At 40.7% G+C, this 13,022-nt stretch overlaps 1 protein-coding gene across 12 annotated transcripts in view; it reads right to left on the bottom strand.

The window, feature by feature from the left end:
- The window catches only part of PARD3 (par-3 family cell polarity regulator), an 869,174-nt gene that overhangs the window by 826,073 nt on the left and 30,079 nt on the right, over nucleotides 1-13,022 (bottom strand). The window lies entirely within an intron of this gene.

The following is a 13,022-nucleotide window of genomic DNA, read 5'->3' as shown; positions in this document are numbered from 1 at the left end:
TGCATGAGTTCCTTGTTTTTTAATGCAGCATAGTATTCCATTGTGCGAATATACCACAGCTTCTCTAGGCATTCGTTTGTTGATGGGCACTTGAAATTTTACTTTTTAAAAAATGGAGGTCTATGGAATGATAAGGGGAGCTTGGGCGGCCTAGTGGTAAGAAACTGTGCTACAATTCCAAAGGCACACAGTTCAAATCCACCAGGTGCCCCCCAGGAGAAGGATGGGCAATCTCCTCCTGTCCGATTTGAAAACCCACTGGAGTGTCATCTATGAGTCAATTCCAACTCAGCCGTACACAGTAACAACAACAACATGAAAAGGCATTTTCACAGAAGAATCTAACATTTGCACCTGATACTTAAGGCTTACCAGAAATTGTGCTCTGAAATCAATACTTTCAAATAAATACAAATACCAACCAGATAAAGTAAAACTCTATAGACATTTGAGAAGCAAGGAATTGTTTAAGTCCAAAATCCAATTACTCTGAAGAATTGTACCACACAGAAAGATGCAGCATATTCCTCAGTAACTCAAGATTATGTAACAGAGAAGCTGCTCCAAATACTCTAGACTGAGGGATTTGTGTACCATGAGGCCAACATTGACCATACAAAAGAGCAAATTCCTTTGCGGCATCAAGACTGGACAAGCACTTAGGGTATCAACGGAAGATACAGGTGCATTTTGTTTAATTACAGCAAGGAGAGCTGCTGTGTGTGCACAAGTGGAAGCAAGCAGAAATCTAAGTACAAATAAGAGGGAAGCAAAACAAAGCCAACATTGCCATGAGACTCTGTGACTTACTGTCCCAAACTTACGACATGGATGTAACTTTCTTGCATTTGTTTTTAAACCACATATCTTGCACAGAATCAAAGTGTAGGAGCAACTTGTAAGATTTTAAAAGCAGTAATAAGAACCCTTGCTCTTAAGAAGCAACAAGTAATGCTACTCCCTCAGTTTTCTAAGTTAAAAATACTTTGTTCATTTACACTTGCTCATCATAGACAGTTTGGAAAAGCATAAAAAAAAATGAAACATTCCTCCACAATTTGATCATGTAGAAAATTCAGGAAGAAAATCACTATTACCTTGGCATTAGTCATAACAAGACCAAGGAGTAAGAAGCATGGTTTGATATCATCTCTAGACTCTAGAGAACCAATTTTTAAGAAATCCAGGAGAAAATAGATTACACACCTGGAAGATAGTCTGCCTTTGAGGCATAGGAGACGCTAAAACATGGTAATCTGAGAAGGAAAAGCCAGCAACAGTCAGAGCTATTAAAATGACTAAGAATTCTATTTTTAAGATAGTGTGTGTGACTTTCATATATAATATATACATACATACACATTACAGGAAAGCTGAAATGTATGAACCACAAAGAACTTTGTCAGAGACCTAAACCCTAAAATTAGCTAGAGTCCACAAACAAATTTTCTTTTAAGTCAGTGGAGGAAGAAAGCAAGGCTTAAAGCTATATTCGGAACAAGGAAGAAAGAAGCTGCAGTCTGGAGATTATAGGGTACTATTCAACAATCTTTTATTTATTTATTTATTTATTTATTTATTTATTTTTCTTGATCTTTTACAACAAATGAATCTTCAAGCTGGAGGAGGAAAAACAGCATGCATAGAAATTTAGAAAATCCCTCCTCACCAAAAATACATTAAAAGTAAATAAATACACCAAGAGAAAATTTTCAAATTATCTTATACTTCAGTAACTGTGTATCACATCCCCACTTTAAAACTCAATGACACTTCAAGCCTCAAGAAAGAACGAAATCCACTGTTCAATAAACAGAACACTTAATTTTGGTCTTTCCAGCCCTCGACTCCTTCTTCCTCAGTCACCCACATTCCTCTCCAATGTCCTTTTCTCTACACAGTCCCTTCCACATGGAGAAATGGCATTAATCTGTATAAAGTCCCATGACACTCTCACCGTTGCTGCTATTATTTCTTACACACTCATCTTTCTCATCTTCTTGGGCTTCATATTGCTAGCACCAAGAAAAAGAGTAGGAGACATTCACTAAGTATTTGTGAATCACATACTAACTTACTGATTCTCTGAGGGAAGAGCAGGAAAGAAACCAAAAATCTGAGAAGGAGCAGAATCTGTCTCCTGCAAGGCTGTGGGGTCAGGGAGACAGCTTTAGATTTTTATTTCCTAATATCCTTAAAGTATTTTTCCTTTTATTTTAAAAAAAAAACCTAAGAAGTTAATTTGTTCAAGGTCTCACCAATAAGAAATGATGGGGTCAAAAGTAAACCCATTGCTGTTGTTGTTAAGTGCCCTTGAGTCACCTGTGACCCATAGTGACCCTATGTACAGCAGCTCTGAAGCCTGCCCTGTCATGAGCCAGTCTCACTAATTCTGACACACCAACCCCCATTGCCCCAATTACTTTATCAATCCATCTCCTCCTGGGGCTTCCTCTCTTGCACTGTCCCTCCACCCTTCCGAGAATGATGTCCTCCTCTAAGGACCAGTCTCTCCTGGCCACGTGCCCAAAGCATGTGAAATGGAGCTTCAAAATCCTAGCCTCCAAGAAGAAACTTGATTTCACCCTCTCCAAGCCGGACCTATTTGTTTTCTTGTCAGTCCATGGTATGTTCAAGACTCCAGCACCACAATTCAACGGCATCAATTCTTCCTCTGTCATCCTTAGTCTTTGTCCAATTCTCTGATGTATAACAAGAAATTGTGAAAACCATGGCCTGGATTAGGCACACCTTAGTCTCTAGACTGATAGACCCTCCATCAGATGTCCAAGGTCTTAAATCTTAATGGATGGAGACTGCCCATCTTTCCCCTGCAGAATGGCTGGTGGACTCAAAAATTTTGATAGTGCCACAGGCACTATCAGATGCCTCCAAACTTATTCCTTCTTCACTGTATCAAGCTTGAGGGGAAATTCAAGTTAAGAGGAGGGAAAATAGGAAAGAAATGGACTGAAGTGAAATTTGTTAGCATCAGCAAAGACTAGGGGGACACTGCTAACTATTTTGGGATCATTCAGGCTCTGCTCAGGAAACCAGCCCCCTATTTTTTTTTTCATTATGTAGTTGCAAATGTCAGCAAAGTACTTGTAACAATCTCCCAAAGTACCATTATGATGAAGGGGATGGTCAATTTGTGGATGGTCTTCAAGTGTTCAATTTAGTCAAACCTTATCAAAAATATATATCAACTCTTGATATTCAATCACATGGCACAAATGGGTAAAAAATTCTGGTCACCATCCAAATAATAGAAAGTACCTATATACGTATTACCATCTTTCAAAAGTTCTACAAGGAATTCATGGGGTTTACATTCTCAGTGTGAGATGCTAAAATGCATTAATCAGAGATATTAGTTATAACATTTCAATTACATAAAACATCACAATAAAAAAATAAAAGTAAACTTTAAAAAAATCACAGTAAAGATATCTAATGTGGCTCTCATTCTGTAAGTTCAAAGATAATGTATCAAATGCAAGAAACACCCCACAATATCATTTTCCTTTGTTCTTTTCCCATTGAAGACTTTAGACTATTAGTACGTCCCATGGAAATTCTGTGAAATCAATTTCATCCTGTATTAATGGATTAAAAGTGAGTGACTCATAGTTTATAAAATATTTCTTACTTTTGACAAAACTAACCTCAAAAAGGGAGTTTGGATAGCTTAGTCCATAAAGAGTCGTACTGTTAATCTCCCCACCAGAAGCTCCAATGGGAGAAAGATAGGCAATCTCCTGCCATGCAATTCACAGCCTCAGAAACTCAATGGAGTGTCACCTGTGAGTTCATTCCAACTCAATGGCAATGAATGAGTGAGTGAATGAAACTCAAAAAGCAATCACCAGGTACTCTGCTTGTTGTGCTTTTTAATGATGGAGGTGCAAGCACAATTTTGTAAGAAACAAGCACTTAGTTAAGGTAGAACTCCTGCAAATACAGGTCAATAGTCCTCTCAAAGTATTTCTAGAATGATGTGATCTGTAAAATAACAATTTACACAATATTGTGCATAAGCACTTCCTTTGCACTATTAATAAATTTTTGTTGGCAACTTTTTCTGGAAATAAACATGCAATTATTTCACACTTTTAATCAGAAATATGTCATATAAGTACTGCCCTAAGAAATTATTTCTTGGAGGTCATCAGGAAACACAATAGGAGGAAATCCTGCTCTGCCGTGAAATCTCTATTGGGACTTAATTCATAAAGTCATCGCTAAGTAGAAATCCAGTCTTCCTTGGGCTCATCCCATTTTCTCCCCAGGGACAACAGTACGCCCCTTCTTTTCTCTTGCCAGGTTTTGCAAAAGCTGTACTTTTTTAAAATAAAAAGGGGAAGAGCAGCAATTCAAAATTTCAGTTACTTTTCTATGGGTAAAAATAAGATTTCTGAAGTAACAGAGAACAATAATCAGTGCAGATGCGAAGAAATACAATACACTGTAATAATACTGAAAAGGGCACAATGCCACCCATAAAAAAGGATCTGCACCTCAGTGTTGAGGCAAAATTGTAGGATATTTCACACAGCTGTGAGGGGGGATAAGAGTAACTTGAGATTTACTATATTTGTAGGGCTATGTTTTCCGTTTACTTTATACTCTTCTTGAACTTGGGGTAGGAGTTCACTTCTTCATTCCATGCTACTCAGTTCCGGCTCAGTAGCCAAATAAAGCTCTCAGACCTTACGGGATTTGGAGAACCCCCTTTCTCTGGATGTAACCCACCAGAGCTCCCACAGCGTACAGGCAACTCGGCAGACATCAAGACATCTGGAGGATGCTAAGCGTGTCTGAAACGTGCACAGCTGCAGAGGCTGTGGGTCATGTTGAAAGAGATCTCCCTTTTCAGAATCCAACTGTGGTCTTTCACTTGACCCTCTGACCTGGAACCATGCAGCCCCTGGACAGACTGTGGTTCTAGCTATGAGGACTGGTATTTCCTGTCTCCTCTTTAGTCATATCCCATTCCTCTTTTTTTTTTTTTTGGTTTGTGATGGTTTCCACATTTAGACGGGGTAGGGGTGGGGAGGAGACACACACACAACCCCCCCCCCAAAAAAGCAGAAGTCTACCAGACTTTTGTTTTCTTCCAAAGTCAATGCTTGATTCAAAAAGAAAACCACTCAAAAAACCAGTAATTTCAGAGTCATTTTAGGAAGAGGTAATATGGTTCTGTAACAGAATATTAGAAGAGCTAGATCTGATTCACTAAATTCCCAAAATTCCTTGCCAATAAAACATTTAACGTCAATTATATGCTGTTGAATTTGTGTGAGACCTCTTGGAATAAAATTTGAGAAACAAGGACAAAAATTAGAAATTTTAATTGTACAGACCATTATGTGTATGTGGGTGTGTATATATATATGTATATATAGTAAAAGATTTCAACTATTACCCCTGTAAACTAGATAAGAGTTCACAGTTCCCTGAGAATGAAATTGTTAGAAAAACAGAAAGGTTATTAATGGCATTTCAGTGCTTAAGCACTCTAAAAAGTGATATCTAAATCTAGCTCCTACTGAGAAGGTGTGACACAGGTCCTGTCATTTTAAGGTATTTTTAATTTGTAAAGTGAGCGGACAAGCCTGGAAGCAGGAGCGGCATCCACTTCCGAAATGGTTTGCCTCTGGAAACTCTATGTACGAACAGTGCTCAGGCCTTTCGTTCATAGCATTGCTATGAGTCGTCTACAACTCGATGGCACCTAACAACAACAAAGTGAACAGAGTAAGAGAACAAACCTGGTTCACAATTACCACCACCCCACCTTGCACTGTCATCTTAACTGACTTCTTAACCCAACTGGATCATAACCAAAGTGAAGTCACCAAGAAATTCTGGAGCTCTGATTTAAGAATAGTATGTAACCCAAACAGAGTTGATGGAGACCTGTGAAGGAGGGTGGTGGAGGACAGTATTATGAACGCTGCCTGTGGAACACTGGGAGAGGCCACATTGCATGCACCATGGAGCCGGAAACACAGCCAACCCTCACACACACAGTCTTCACTCTTTCCCAACGTTTTCTAAGTTCAAAATGTTGGGATCCTCTCTCCCTCTTTTTCAAATAACTGAAATCCTCAAAATGACATCAAAACCTTTCAAGAGCTGGCTGAGCACGCTACTCCCTGACTAATCAGAAATTATTTTCCCTACACATTAAACACTGTAACCTTAATCATGGAAATAACTGACAGAGAGATGTAGGTAGGAAAGAAAGCAGATCTTAGGCAGATAGGAAAACAGACAGGTAGACTGATCAAGAAATGGAGGACTGACTGACAGACAAACAAACAGAAAGAAGCATGTGAAATATGAAACTCTGACAATTTACCTTCTTCCCAGCAATTACCCCATGAGTGAACAATCAAATTACCCCATCAAACTTGCCTGGTCCTGTGTCACCGTTGCAAATTGCCAACTGTCTCAGTGAATGAGCCTGCTGCCACTGGGAAATCCCAGGTAAACAAGGACGGGCAATCTTTTCCATCAAGTATCTGGTATACTGGCTGTGTGGCTCAGATGCAAAACCATGAAAAAGGGTGCGCAAATGGTAATGATGGACCGTCTTCCTTAAAACCAACCCACCCACTAATCAGAATGAGCTTCCTTAGAGGTTTAAAGCCAAGTTTTACACTACCATGGACCTTGTAAGGAAAATGGCAAGGAGACTATTAGCCAATGATATGGGTCTCCTGGATTCTCTAGATGGTATAGTTTATGTACTAACCAAAAGGCTTAAAGTTCAAGTGATCCAGAAGTACCACAGAAGAAAGCCTTCTAAATGATCAGTCATTGAAACCCCTACGTAGCACAGTGAGATGACATATATGAGGTCACCAACTGTCAGAAGAGAACTGACAGCAACCGGTAGAACAAAAAAGAAGGTCTTTGACATTTTTGAATGGCACCATAAACACCACTGCAACCTGGGGGGATTGATCAACAACAGTTTTATGAATGTCAACTGGAAGTAACTATAGTCAAAGGCATCTCATTACATCTGGGGATTAGAAAGGAATGAAGAGTGACAGTCATCGTATGACAGGAAACAGAGCTCCGTAAGGTCCAGGCACGGAACCAATTAATGCTTCTATTCACAGAACAGAAATGTCTCCACTCCTGACACTTCAACTGCTCATTTAGAAGTCTTTCAAGACTTCAAAATGAGTTTAGGATTCTACATAGACTTCTTGTCCAAAATTACACACAGATTTTTTTTTCTTTTCTTTGGTAAGTTCAAACATGACATGCAGGGTTTAAGTATAATAATGATAATGTTGTTGTTGTTGTTATGCGCCAAACCCCCCCCCCCCGGGTTTTCACAGGCAGTAAACTGCATGAGAGGAGACTGCCTATCTTTCTCCCACAGAACAGCTAGAGGATTAGAACTGTGTTCCTTTGGGGTGACAGAGCAACTCCTTATCACTAAGCCACCACAGATTCCTAAGAAGAATACATACTAATAATTATAGTTTGTAAAAGCATTTAAAAAATAAGATATTTTTAAATATACAAAGCTTTTAAAAAATAAAAAATTCTCTAAAAGACAAGACTCAGTACATTTATTCATCAATAATACAAAACTCTTTCACATCTTTTCTCAATCCCTATGTTATTGTTCTATGCCATCAAATTGGAACCACTGCATAGCTGATACCTTTGCAGGTTTTCAGAGGCAGCAAATCACACAAGAGAAGACTATTTCTCTTTCTTCCTCAGAGCAGTTAGTGAATTCAAACTGCCTGTCTTTAGGCTGGCAGCACAACTCCTTAACCACTAGGGCATCAATTTCTCAAAAATAGATGGAATCCTATCATGTACCTCAAAAACAGAAAGATTAAACTTGCGGTCATATGACCAGTATTGTTGTATTGATATGTGCTGTCAACTACAATTCATAGAGACCCTATGAACAATGGCTCTGAACCTTGCCCCATCCTGAGCCAACCTCAACACACCTGATACACTTGAACCCATTGCCACAGTCATTGTGTCAATCCATCTCTTCCAGGGTGTGCTGACCCTCTATCCTTCCAAGCATAACATCATTCTCTAAGGACTGTTCTCTCCTGGTCACATGTCTAACATATGTAAGATGGAGCCTCAACATCAGACCCTCCAAGGAGCAACCTCATTTCTTCCTCTCCAGAACACATCTGTTTGTTCTCTTGACAGTCTATGGCATGTTCAATACTTTCTACAGCACAACTCCAAGGCACTGATTCTTCTGTGATCCTTCTGTCCAGCTTTCAGATACACAGCATGCAACTGAGAAGACCATGGCCTGGATCAGGCATACCTAAGTCTCTACACTGACATCATTGCTCATTAGCACTGTGGATACCAGATTTTTCCCAATGCAATTTGTCTTTTGATTTCCTGATTATTGATGCCAACTGTGTTGAAGGTGTATCCAAGTAAGATGAAACTGTTAACAATCTCAATTTCTTCTCTATCTATCATGACACTGCCAATTGGTCCAGTGGTGAGGATCTTTGTTTACTTAATGTTGAGATGCAATCTGTACCAAAAGCTGCAGTCCTTGACCTTCTGCAGCAAACGCATCAAATCTTCCTCAGTTTTGGCAAGCAAGGTTGTGTCATCTACATAATGCAGAAAGTTGATGTGTGTTCTTCCAATTCTGATGCAACATTCTTCTTCTTAAGTGTTGAAAAAAATAAACAAACTGGTTGCTATGGAGTCAATTCCAACTCATGGCTGATCCATGTACACAGTAACAACACAATCTCCACGTGTAATGGAGAAAAGTTATGTATCCAAAAGAAAAGGAGGATAAAATGATTCTGAAAGGGCACAAACATAAAAAATTATTTATGAGGTATCTGACTAAGGAGGTGAGTACCAGAGAACGCACACTCAAGAGTAATGTTTGCAAAACTGATCTAAATAAAGTTTGAGAACATATAAGCAGTAAGATTAACAATGTTACAGAAATACTTAAGATTTTTGCATCTCAAGAAAGATGAAAAATAATTCTCTGAAGACCAAGCAGGCAAATAAAGTGTTCAACTCTAAAAGATAACCTTCATAATCCAAAACTAATCAGACTAGCAGAGAAGCTGTGCAAAATGCCATCTAGTCATTTATGGAACAGGGCAAAGGGGAAGGTAACTTGCAGTCAGTCACAAAGCTCAAGTTCTGTCTAACTCCTCTGGTAAGACGTATGGGCTGTGCAGACGGATGGGAAATTATGTGAACAGTAGAGAGCCTATGAATTCCATGTCATAGAACTGTTGGGAGAGGGGGGGATAGAGGGTGGGAGAGAGGGAGAGAGAGAGGGGGGAGAGAGGGAGAGTGGGAGAGTGTGTGTTTAACGCCTCTGGTGGCACTGTGGTCAAGGCACTAAGTTGGTAACCAAACACTGCTTCTGTAAAGAAATATATCCTTGGAAACGCTATGCTGTTCTTGTTGTTAGGTGTCGTCAAGCATACTGCGACTCATAGTGACCCTATGAACAACAGGTCTGAACTCTGACCTAAAGTGCATCCGCCTCCCGATCTGATCTGCTTGAGGCCACTGTTACAGTCATCATGTCAATCCACATTGGTGAAGGTCTTTCTCTCTTTCTCTGACCCTCCACCTTCTCCTTGACCTTTCCCAATATGGCAGTTCTAGTCTGTCCTACCAGAGAACTCTGGTGCCCTAATGGGTAAGCAGTTGTACTGCCAACCCAAAGGCAGGCAGTTCAAATTTATCACCTGCTCCAGGAGGGAAAGATGGACAATCTCTTCTCCTGTGCAATGTACAACCTCTGAAAACCTACAGGAGGGTCAGGTCCGAGTCGGTTCCAACTCGAGGGCACAGGAACATTGTGTGTGACAAGGTGACTCTGGGCCAAAAGTGATTCAGTGGCAGTAGGTTTGGGTGTCTGCAGTTTTTAGGGCATTGTGTTGTTATTGGGTTTGTTTTCAAACTGAATAAGAGATTACAGATACAAAAGAACTGCCATAGTGCCTGGTTCAAGGTAAGCAGTCCATACATGGGAGATGACTGGGGGTGACTGATTTTCAATCCAGTATGTAGACCCTTCTCTGTTAATGGAGTGACAGACTGACAGGAAGTGGTTAGCTACATCAGTTTGTACTAAGCATGTAGGCAAACACAAGGAGGGTTTGTTTGAACTGAGATTCTGTGTAACTGACAAAGAGACAAAACAGATATCCTGGTCCCACTCCTGATTAAAAGGAGCTCTGGTGACACAAATGGTTAAGTGTTCAAGGCTACCAACCATTCAGGTGATAACCATTATCACTGTGACCTTATGGGATAAAGACCTCCCAGTCCCTAAAGATTACAGCCAAGAAAGCCCTCGGGGACAATTCTACTCCTTCTACTCCTTAACCTGGAGTCAAAACACCTGGACAGCACTGTGACAACAACAGCAGATCAAAAACAGACTGGCAGCCTGAGGACTGTGCTCAAGGGCCCAGGGCTGTGATGCAGCAGCACCACAAAGGCCACACTGATTCAGGAGACACCACCAGACAGGCAGGGAGCAACAGCTCACAGCTCACAGGGATGCCCATCGGCACAACCTTCTGGAAAGAAATCACACAAAATGTATGTGCTAAATGGTACACGTAGAGAACTCATGTACAGTCTGTTATATAGAGTCTCAACAACAAAATTAAATAACTTTAAAAAAATACAGACTAAATCTTTAAAGACATTGGTGACTTCTGACCTCACACGTACACTTCAAGAAATCCAACTTAAGTAAATAATCCACAGTGGACTACATTTTATGCACAACCAAATGTACACACAGTTACAAAAATACAGTATCTCTTTTAAATGAGGAAACAAACTAAATTTTCAATAAGTAAATTGTTAACTATTATATGCCTATATGTTGCACGGCTTTTAAAAATTATTATTGTTTTTAAAAGACATGAACAAATACTAACATATTACATAAAATAGGAAGACTTGTATATCCAGCATGATTTCAATTTTTTTAACAAGTATATTCATATGTACACAAATATACGGGGAAGACTGAAGAAGAATATTTCCTCGCGAAGGCCCGCGGCGGATGTTGACGCGATGTGATTTCTGCCCAGTGCTCTGAATGTCAAAGTGAAGAAATTCAATGAAGCGCGGGTAAACGGCGGGAGTAACTATGACTCTCTTAAGGTAGCCAAATGCCTCGTCATCTAATTAGTGACGCGCATGAATGGATGAACGAGATTCCCACTGTCCCTACCTACTATCCAGCGAAACCACAGCCAAGGGAACGGGCTTGGCGGAATCAGCGGGGAAAGAAGACCCTGTTGAGCTTGACTCTAGTCTGGCACGGTGAAGAGACATGAGAGGTGTAGAATAAGTGGGAGGCCCCCGGCGCCCCCCGTGTTCCCCGCGAGGGGTGCGGGGCGGGGTCCGCCGGCCTTGCGGGCCGCCGGTGAAATACCACTACTTTGATCGTTTTTTCACTGACAGGGGGGCGAGAAAAAAAAAAAGAGAAGAATATTTCCATTTTCGTTATTCTGAGCAGTGAGATTGTTGTTGTGTACTCTTGAGTCAGAATCAACCCATACCTGACCCTCGGGCGGGTTTTCAGAGGCAAATGATAGCACAGGAGGAGACTGCTGGTGGCCTCAAACAGCTTGCCTTTGGGATTGCAGTGCAGCTTCTTGCCACTAGACCACCAGAGCTCCATTAGTTGTTAGATCTTAAGGAACTTATTCTTTCTCCCATTTATCTGTTAACTGTATTTTGGTGGCTCAAGTGTGGCCGTGATGGTGGAAGTTATGCCTCCAGGATGTCAAACATCAAGCAGGCTTCAAGAAAGCTTTCAGACTACGACAGAGAACTAAAGGGCAGACAACTACTTGTAAATCTCAGCCAGTGAAAACTGCAAGAGTAACAACAGATTACTTGTTGACTCACTTGCTCTGGGCACATGAGCGGGAAAGAGCACTTGCTGGACATCCTGTTTGGTGAAGCAGGGGGCCTGCAAGGCCCAAGCAGATATTTGGTGGGATGGACCAGGTGCAGTGGCCATCACAGGGACTTGAACTACTGATGACTGTAAGATGACACAGGACAGAGCGAATTTTGAATGAGCCCGAGGTCATCCTGAGTCAAAGGCATCAATCATCTTTAAGAACTCTGTACTTTTCATATTTCCTCCAAAAAATGATTTATTATTAATAAATGCTTAAAATGGGGGAGGGGAATCTTAAAACTTGACTATTCACTTATTAACTAGCCACTGTCTCTGCAAAAACATCGGTTGCTCTGGAATGCCAACTCAAGGACTGCAAGAGATTTCAACTGTGGGAGCAGATTGTCTAAAACACTGTATGGCTCTGGTTTGATAAAACTGGTCATATTCCTAGTTAATTATTGATGAACCTGGAAATTGTCTCGTTCATTAAGGACTAATGTACTTTCAAAGACAACAGCAAGGTACGAGGAGTCTGTCGGAATCTGAGGTGAGCATGCACTCTCTCGATGGCTGTGGGATTTAAAAGGCAAAATCCAATAAAACAAATTGTAGAGCGTATTTATTCAAATAAAGCACACTCGCACATTGTTTTCCACTTCCTCTGCTGGCACTAATTTACCAATCAGGCAGCTCCCCTAGGAGCACACACAGTAATGATGTGGATGCATAAACAACGGGGGAAAGAGGCTACAATGATTTCACCCACTAGAGCAGAGCGCCCAGGAGAGAGTATCTGGAAGTGACAGAGAATGGAAACTTAGAGCTCTGTCCTGCCCCTCGATGAGGCTAACAAGCTTTTCCAGGCCCTGATCCCACCACCTCCCCCTTTGGGCATTCCCATCTCTCAGAGTCAGCTTAGCGAACTAACCAGCACACAGTGGCTGTAACTTAATGAGAAATCAGAAAGGGGGGTGGAGGTGGGGAGGAATTACTCTCATCTTTAAGCAGGAAACAAAATTAAGTTACAATTAATAAGAACAGATGAGAAGGTCTGCAATTGTTTTCATCAATATTC

The sequence above is a fragment of the Elephantulus edwardii genome, unplaced genomic scaffold, assembly GCF_000299155.1.
Source record: "Elephantulus edwardii isolate Elephantulus edwardi_28Jun2011 unplaced genomic scaffold, EleEdw1.0 scaffold00073, whole genome shotgun sequence".
Classification (NCBI taxonomy): domain Eukaryota; kingdom Metazoa; phylum Chordata; class Mammalia; order Macroscelidea; family Macroscelididae; genus Elephantulus; species Elephantulus edwardii.
This window is presented reverse-complemented; position numbering and strand designations above follow the sequence as displayed.